General features: G+C 44.0%; 1 long non-coding RNA gene across 1 annotated transcript; it reads left to right on the forward strand.

The window, feature by feature from the left end:
- Positions 1 to 7,471: 7,471 nt before the first annotated feature.
- LOC122135504 lies at positions 7,472 to 8,722 on the forward strand. Its single transcript, XR_006153549.1, has 3 exons — positions 7,472 to 7,531; positions 7,828 to 7,887; positions 8,668 to 8,722. It is a non-coding gene; the product is annotated as an uncharacterized LOC122135504 (long non-coding RNA).
- Positions 8,723 to 9,121: the final 399 nt, after the last annotated feature.

Genomic DNA, 9,121 nt, shown 5'->3' on the forward strand with positions numbered 1-9,121 from the left:
TGATGTCAAATCTGGTTTCTAGAAGTAAAGAAAAAATAATTATAATAAAGTTTAAGACATTCAGAAATTACAGTACAAATATGTTTCTCACTGTCAATAAAGAAGTCATTGACACTTTTTATTTTAAAATATTAAAAACAATTAAGGTAACAACATACATTTTTAGGGGTTGTGGGTTGTAAAATGTCCTCTTAGATCTATGCAAAAAAGAAACAAAGAAAATAAATACAGTGGTTACTGCATATGTATACTGCATCTGCCAGAAATTAACTGAAATTGTAAATAAAGTGTAGCACATGACTGAGTCAAAAACTGCTCTACTGCTGGGTATGACAGCTTAAGATGAAAACCTCACCTTCGAGTCCTGTGTTCATGAGACTATGTTCAGAGAAAGCGGTTGCCAAGAGCACTTGTCCTAAATATAACATAATTCTTCAGTTAAAGGTTAATTCCATTATTGTTGTGAATTGTATTACAGACACATTCATTCCTTGATATCTGCATGCTTTACAAAGATTGCAGAAAGAAAGCATGCAAGAAAGAAGCATTTCTATACATATCTCAGTCATAAAACCAATTAAAAAGAAGCATTTCTTCTGTGTTACTGTACTATCCAACGCAACAAATGAATAATTACTGCAAGACAAAATAGCTTATTCAGTTTAAACCTTATAAGTGTAATCATGTAATGTCTATGCTTGTGATGCATTAAAAAATATATTGACAATAAAATTGTTAATTGAAAAATAACTTCAATCCAAAAAGCGACCAAAGCATCACAGTGTTATAAAATTATAGAGGGATCAATGCAAAAAAATTGCAGTAAACAGTTAATTTTAATTATATATATATATATATATATATATATATATATATATCTATACCCTAATATATATCAGTGGCACAAAAAGGTACAAAAAGGTAGACTTTAAAACCTACTGTGAGCTCATCTTGACTTTTAGCATGTTCTTGAATTGTACCTAGTAATTTCCGTGATTTAATTTTTTAACTAGCAACAAAGTTTTAAATTTTTTAAATTTGCCAAAATACACCACAAGTTCTGTATTTCTGTAGTCTTTGTTCTAACAGCAGAATAACAAAGATCTTTGGTGCCAGTTAGCTAGCAGCACAGAATAATTTCACACACAATAATTTCTCACATTCAAACACAATATATTTTTTTTTACGTACCTTATTATTATTGTATAGAAGTAACCAGTATTTGTCAAGTGGTAAAAACGCAAGCAGTCTCTCTCCTTCTTCCCAGTTTCAGCAAATAGCAAATTCCTCGCACAAATTCAAAACGTCGCTTGTAAAGCATGCTCTAACCTTCCTTCTTTCCTCTGTAGTTTTGTTGCGCATTAGCATCACATTAGCGCACTGCTGCCTCTCACTGGTGAATTAATGTAATTGGTTTTGTTGCGGCTACTTGAATATTTTAAGTTGCTTTATGCAACAGGATGCATATAGAGCAAATAATCTTCTGTTGTGTCTTTCCTGTAACACTGAAAATTAGTAATAATAGGAGATTTTAAATAGAAGAAAACAAATAAAAATTGTAAATAAGAAAACACAAAATATATTAAACATAGTGAAGAACAACACACATGTAGCTACTAGACAGATGTGTCACAATACCAATAGTGTCCCTATATAACCTGGCTTTGATAGTAATGGATCAGAGGTCAATAAACAAGTCATTAACAAAAAGTTTACATATATATATTGTGACACGTGTCCCGAGCTCTCATCAGCGTCGCCCTGGGAACGGAGCAGGCACACCTGCACCTGCTCATCACGGGCTGAGCAGCCACACCTGTGCCCCATCAGCCGCTGCTGTTATAAACCCTGCAAACGGGCACAGAGGTGAGGGATGTCTCCGCAGGTCTTGGCTAACCTTGTCTTTCCCTTTCGCCCGCAGAGAGCAGCGTTTGACTGCCAGCCCCAACACCCACGGGAGAGCACGGACCCACACTGCACCAGCGCACCGTTAGCCAAGATGCCGAGTACCGAGTACCAAACCGCCTCACAGCAACGCCTTCCACCACCCATTTCTGTCAATAAAATCCACCCTTCGGGGAACTTACCTTCATCCTCAAGTCGTGTCCTACTTCACCCCGCCACACTGGTGAAGAATGCGGGCAGGACAGTGAAGAGGGCACCGACGACCCCTTCCCTCACCGCGTGCTACGAGTGGACTGGTTTGGATTGGTTTTTGTTTTTTTCCCAACGTTCCATACCTCACATATTTTCTCTGGTTTCCCAGGTGGCGCTCCTCCCCCAAAGATGGAAGAGCTGTTGAAGCACCTGCCCGAGGTGAGCATCCGCCAGCAGCAAATCATGGAGCACATGGCCTCCCGGCAGGGGGAAACCGAACGTGAGTTGGCCGCGCTCCGCCTCGCCACAGCCCCACGAACTCCGCTACCTGACCCCCGTGTCCAGGCAACCCAGCTGCTGCCCAGGATGACGGCACACGATGATGTGATGTACCTCCAGATGTTTGAGACCGTAGCCACATGGGAGGCGTGGCCCAAGGAGCACGCATCGTTGCACCACTGCTCACGGGAGAGGCTCAGCGAGCGTACTTCGCACTTCCCCCGGAACAAAGCAGGCCCAACGACGTCCCGTGCTGCTGGCCTCCGACAGCCCCAGGGGTGGTGAGTCACCCCGTCCTCCTCCTAACCTCTATTTTGACTTGTTTCAGCAGGTGACCGGGGCCGGGGGTTTCTCCAGGGAGCAGCACGAGGACGATCGCCTCAAACACTGTTGGGCTCAGATGAGGGTTACCTAAGGAAAGGAGCTTCAGCCGGCACCCCACCCAACACCCCACTTCATCGTGGAAAATGGCCTGCTCTACTGTGTCGCCCAGCGGTGGGGGGAGGAGAAAACCCTGCTGGTGGTCCCGCGCAGCAAGACGGAGGTGGTGATCGAGATTGCCCATCCAATGGCAGGCCACCTGGGAGCCCAAAATACAATCCAGCGCCTCCGTGACCGGTTCCACTGGCTGGGCCTAGAGGCTGAAGTCCGTCGATTCTGCCAGGCCTGCCCAATGTGCCAACGGACGTCACCTCGGACCCCTCCCCCCAGCCCGCTGATACCGCTGCCCATCATAGAGGTGCCCTTCGAGCGGATTGGGATGGATTTGGTGGGGCCGCTGCCGAAGTCCGCCGGGGGCACGAACACATCCTGGTCATCGTGGACTATGCCACCCGGTATCCTGAGGCCATCCCCCTCCGTAAAGCCACAACGAAGGCCATAGCCCAGGAGCTCTTCCTTCTTTTTAGCCGGGTCGGCATCCCCTCCCAGATCCTGACTGACCAGGGTACCCCCTTCATGTACTGGATGATGGCGGACGTTTGCAAACTACTAAAGGTTCAACAACTCCGCACCACGGTGTACCACCCCCAGACCGACGGGCTCGTCGAGCGTTTCAACCAGACCCTGAAACAGATGTTGCGCCGAGTGGCGGCCGAAGACAAACGGGACTGGGACCAGATGCACCCCTACGTGCTCTTCGGCGTTCGAGAAATCCCTCAGGCCTCCACGGGCTTCACCCCGTTCGAACTGCTCTTCGGCCGACAGCCCCGGGGTCTGCTCGACGTTGCCTGAGAGGCCTGGGAACAACAGCCGCCGGCACACCGAACCACCGTTGAACACGTGCGTGAGATGAGGGAACGGATTGACCGAGTGATGCCCATCGTTCGGGGTACACATCGTCAAGGCACAGCAGGCGCAGCAACAGCATTACAACCGGGCGGCCCAACCACGGGAGTTCCAGCGAGGAGACCACGTCCTGGTGCTGGTGCCCACTGCCGCCTGCAAGTTCTTGGCCACCTGGCAGGGTCCCTATACAGTCACAGAAAAGGTCGGCCCCGTTACGTACCGTGTACGGCAGCCCGGTAGAAGGAGGGAGGATCAACTCTACCACATTAATCTGCTGAAGCGCTGGGTCGGCACCGGGCCCCAGCTCTCCGCCTACACCAGCTCGACTCCCGTGGTTGTGGATATGGACCCCCAACTCTCCGCCGCCCAGAAGTCGGAGCTGCAGCACCTGGTCAGTCAGTTTCCAGATTTGTTCTCCCCCCAGCCTGGGCGGACCCACGTCTTAGAACACGATGTCCGCACACCACCGGGGACCATCGTCCGGCAGCGGCCCTACCGTGTCCCGGAGGCTCGCCGACACGCCATCGAGGAGGAAGTACAGGAGATGCTGAGGTTAGGGGTAATTGAACCATCGCGCAGCCCATGGTCCAGCCCCATCGTTCTGGTTCCGAAGCCCGACGGCACCCTCCGCTTCTGTAACAACTTCCGCCGCCTGAACGAGGTCTCCGAGTTCGACTGTTACCCCATGCCCCGCGTCAACGAGCTACTGGACCGTTTGGGAAGGGCCCAGTTCATATCCACTCTCGACCTCACCAAGGGCTACTGGCAGGTCCCCTTGACGGATCAGGCAAAACCGAAAACGGCCTTCTCTACCCCAAGTGGCCACTGGCAGTACCGGGTCCTTCCCTTCGGCCTACACGGGGCCCCCGGCCACGGCTGGCCAACGGCTGATGGACGTACTCCTCCGGCCGCACCAGGCCTACGCGGCGGCTACCCTCGACGACGTCGTGATCCACTCGGAGACCTGGGAGGACCATCTGGAGCAGCTGCGGAGGGTGCTGACGGAACTACGTCGGGCTGGCCTGACCGCCAACCCTCGGAAGTGTCATCTGGCCCTCGCCAAAGCCAAATACTTGGGATACCAGGTGGGCCGCGGCCTTATCAAGCCTCAAGAGAAGAAGGTGCCAGCTATCCTCTCCGCGCCGCGGCCCACCTCCAAAACACAGGTGCGGGCCTTTTTGGGGTTGGTGGGGTATTACCACTGTAAGGAAATATTAGCTCATTTATTTTGAGAAGAATCGAATCTAAAGATTCGAATTGCTCTAATTGAACTGATTCCAAATTTAATTAGTTTATACTTCATCAATGGCTCGTCCAGCGAACATAAAATTCAGTATATCCTTTCCATTCTGTTTATATCACTTCATGGCTTAATGAGAATACAAACAGAATGATAATTTATAAACTACGAGCTAGGTAGCATAGGATCTGGGTAAAGTTTAATCTTAAAATACACCACACAAGACAATACTTCTTTATAAATGAAACAAGAATTTATTGAGCTACTCTATTACATGAATCTAAAACCTAATGGACATACAACATACATACACACACATACATACAAACACACACACAGTTACTGAAGAGGATAACGGATTTGAATGAAGTCCCAGGAGTAAGTTATTTGTTAGATCGCACCAAGAAAACCACAAAAGCAGAGATGTGTCTTATCTTTACTGCTTAAGATCAATTTGCACTTATTTCAGCAAGAAATGAAGTTTGTATGTTTTACTTGCATTTGCGCTGAAAAAGCGGAGTTGGAGATTCGCTTGTTGCCTCGTCTCAGGGAATCCCCATGCCTCGGGTTGGCTGCAGATCTGTCTTTTGGATGACGTCTTTTGGAAAAACCCTCCTGGTGATTGGTTGGTTGCCTGGTTACGTAGAGCTTCGGAATTCCTTCGGATAGTTTCGCGGTTTGCAAGACTTCGAAGATTCTTGGCAGTCACGAAGTTTCAACGGAGTGTTTTGAGTTCTGGATGACAAGAACGCTAGCAGCGTTGGAGTAGGTAGTTCAAGCCATGGCGAAGAGGGAAGCGTGCGCTGAATTAGTTCAGGCATTGGGGTTTTATCCAAGAGGATTTGGTCCATCCCACGACGCGATCTTCCAATGGGATGCTGTTGCAGAACTTAGACATGCCCCGTACTGTTTCTCTTTTGTGCATTGATTAAGCATCCTGTGACATCGTCATGTGAGAGGAACTCCATTGTGGAACTTTGGTGAATACCTTATAAAGTATCATAATATGCACCCAATACAGAATTTGGACCATTTCATTAGCTCCAAGTTTAAGCAAATAACGTGAGCTTTCGTTCAACACTAAACTTTCCCATATCTTACACACATTTAATAGCACTATCTGCTACACCACGTAAAACATTGATTAAATTTGCACCAATTACATTTGAAACACATCAAACATATATAAGACATAAAACATATTATTTGTGAATATAATTAAACCTTCAGATTTCTCAATGGTTGTCCTTTTGAGATTATTTATTGAAAAGTTCAGTTTGTAGAAAACTTCACAACCAAGCAAGAAGCAGAGTCATGGGATGGATCCTATATGGATCCTTTGTGTTGAGGTCCATTAATTATTAATGATTCCTGTGGGGCCGCAGGGGTTTCCATACGTTGTGATCATGAGATGCTCCTTGATACACAAGGTCCTTGTATCTTGTGAAAAGAGTTAATGTCATCAACTCTTTTAATTGGAAAACAACAAGGCTTACACTAATCTTACACAGGATGTCGACGTCACATGATTAGCTCCTGATTCGTTTTCTGATGAGCGGGGGTATTTTGAAACAAAAGTCCTCTGTTGCGGAATCACGTTGTCACTTCTATTAAATGCAGACATACAACTGAGCATTGTTACTTTTTAGTTAATAATTAATGGAGTTCAGAATGTGCAGATGGGAGGAAATAGGCTCTTTTAATTCCTTTGGTAGAAGTAGCCGATTCTGCAGTTATTGGTGTGACTGTTCACCGAGGTCCTACACCACTGCTTTATCCCTAACTTCTCCTCCTTAGCTTCTCCCCTGACAGACCTGACCAGGAAGGGGCAGCCGGAGAAGGTCCCGTGGACCTCCGAGACGGAAGCAGCGTTCCTCAGGATCAAGGCGGCCCTCACAACAGAACCGGATTTAAAAAAATCTATAAAAAAATGATGATGATGATAACAACAATAATAATAATAATAATTATTGGTATTATCTCAAATTTGAATTATAAAGTCACATGTTTCTGTTACTTAATAGCTAGTTGATAGGGGTTTAATGTAATAAAATCTATTCTCTGTGCATTCTTATCACATCGGTGCTTTAGATGTTATAGTAGGCTACATTTTCATTAATCAGAGCCTTTTTAATTTATACCATGAAAATAACTCTTCTTTTTTTTCAGTGTTGTCTTCCATCTGTTTTTTTGTAAGTGATCAGTTTACGTTAGCACCTCTTAATGATCAATAAAAACTGAATAGCATTTTTACTCATAAATAAATTAGCAAAATTTCACTTTTTTTTTTTTTTTTTTTTTTTTTTATCAGCTGCTGAATACCACCCCAAGGGCTCTTTTCCACATACCCATCGTCTTTGGCTTTGTAAGTATATTTTGTGACTGACTGAGACAGTACCATATTATTTGAATTTGTGCAGCAGCCAGTCTTCACTGTCTTAAAAAAGCATTAAAGAAATAGCTACTTCACAACACAGTCTAGTATTCTGTATCTCTGATTTGCCGTGTTCTCATCTCACACGTTCTGCCATGTTTTTTATTTTTATTTTTCTGCTTGTGTCTCAATAGCTGCTGAACACCACCACAAAGGCTATTTTTAGTGCCACATTTCACATCGTCTTTGGCTTTGTAAGTACATTTTGTCACTAACTGACCGACACCATAACATTATTTGAGTTTAGATCAGTTACAGCAACATTGTGCAGCAGCCAGTCTTCACTGTCTTAAAAAAAAAAAAAGTATTAAAAAGGAATAGTTACTTCACAACACAGTCTAGCATCGTGCATTTCTCATTTGCTGTGTTTAAGTTATTCAGTAATGATCAATAAAAAAAATCTGAATACATTTTCTATTTGTGCAATCTCTCGCACGTTCTGCCATGTTTTTTAGTTTTATTTTTCTCCCTTCTGCTTGTGTCTCAACAGCTGCTGAACACCACCCCAAAGGCTCTTTTTAGAGCCACAGTTCACATCGTCTTTGGCTTTGTAAGTACATTTTGTCACTAACTGACCGACACCTTAACATTATTTGAATTTAGATTAATTAAAGTGCAACGTGCAACAGCCAGTCTTCAATGTCTTAAGACATTAAATTTATGATTCTTTACCACAATTTCATATTGGTAACATGTTTGTAACATTGGTTAGTAAATAATAATTGTTACTATTCTAGCTACTTCAGCTAAAGCTATTCTACACATATATATCAGTATAGATCTATGTAATATTTTCCCCCTCTTTGCTTGTCTGCAAACAGATTATTGGCATTTTAAGATGTTTTTAATCATCAGACACATTTTCAGGGTGCGTCTCAATCAACTCCTTAGTTAAGTAGTAAGGGCACTGATCAGGGAGTCAGACATTTTTAGGGCTGTCTCAATCACAAAATTCTATCAGTGCACTGAAACGTTCGCTCCCTTAAAAGTCCCACAATGCACCATTGCTCACTATGTTCCTTTAACGGAAGTTATGAAGCGCAAAATATGGATCACGTGTACAAACTCCCCACACATAAAGTGTCCCAATGTGAAGTGAGCCTGGGTCCTTACTGTCCTTACCAGTGCCTAAATTCATGTACACGATATACTGATTCATGACATAGGGAGGTAGGGAAGTGATTGAGACACACGCTCAATGTCTGTCTAAAGATTTATCTTAAATATTCATATTTACATAATACTCAACATATATGTATATTTCAGTGTTGTGTACAGTAATGTGAACAATTGTGAGTAACATATTACTATCCTTCCTTTAAATTATTAGATTTTTGCATTGTCCTGCACTGCCTCCACCACAGATTTTTTTTTTCTGCCAGCGTTTCAAGGCAAGTCATTTTCTTATACTTTGTTTAACGGTTTGGTACACCAAAAAAAAAGAACATTTGCTGTCACACATCAGACAACATGTCTTTTTACTTTGAAGTAGAACCTTAAAAATGTCTGATTCTGTTCCTTTGCCAATTCAAATAAAGTCATTGATTACCATCTTTTTAGCCCTTTTCAAACAGAATGTACATGCGTTCACACACATCCCATATAGGTCCTGTAAATATATGTGACGCACCATTTTTTTAATTTTAATCATGCACTTTGAGAAACCATGCTTGTGCATTGTTTGTATTTGATCATACCCTATTGCAAGCCATTCCACTAAGCTTCAGCACAGATAGTGTGAAAAGAAATTGCTACAAAGAATATTGTGCCAGAAAGAAACATTT

Source organism: Cyprinus carpio, chromosome A24 (genome assembly GCF_018340385.1).
Source record: "Cyprinus carpio isolate SPL01 chromosome A24, ASM1834038v1, whole genome shotgun sequence".
NCBI lineage: Eukaryota > Metazoa > Chordata > Actinopteri > Cypriniformes > Cyprinidae > Cyprinus > Cyprinus carpio.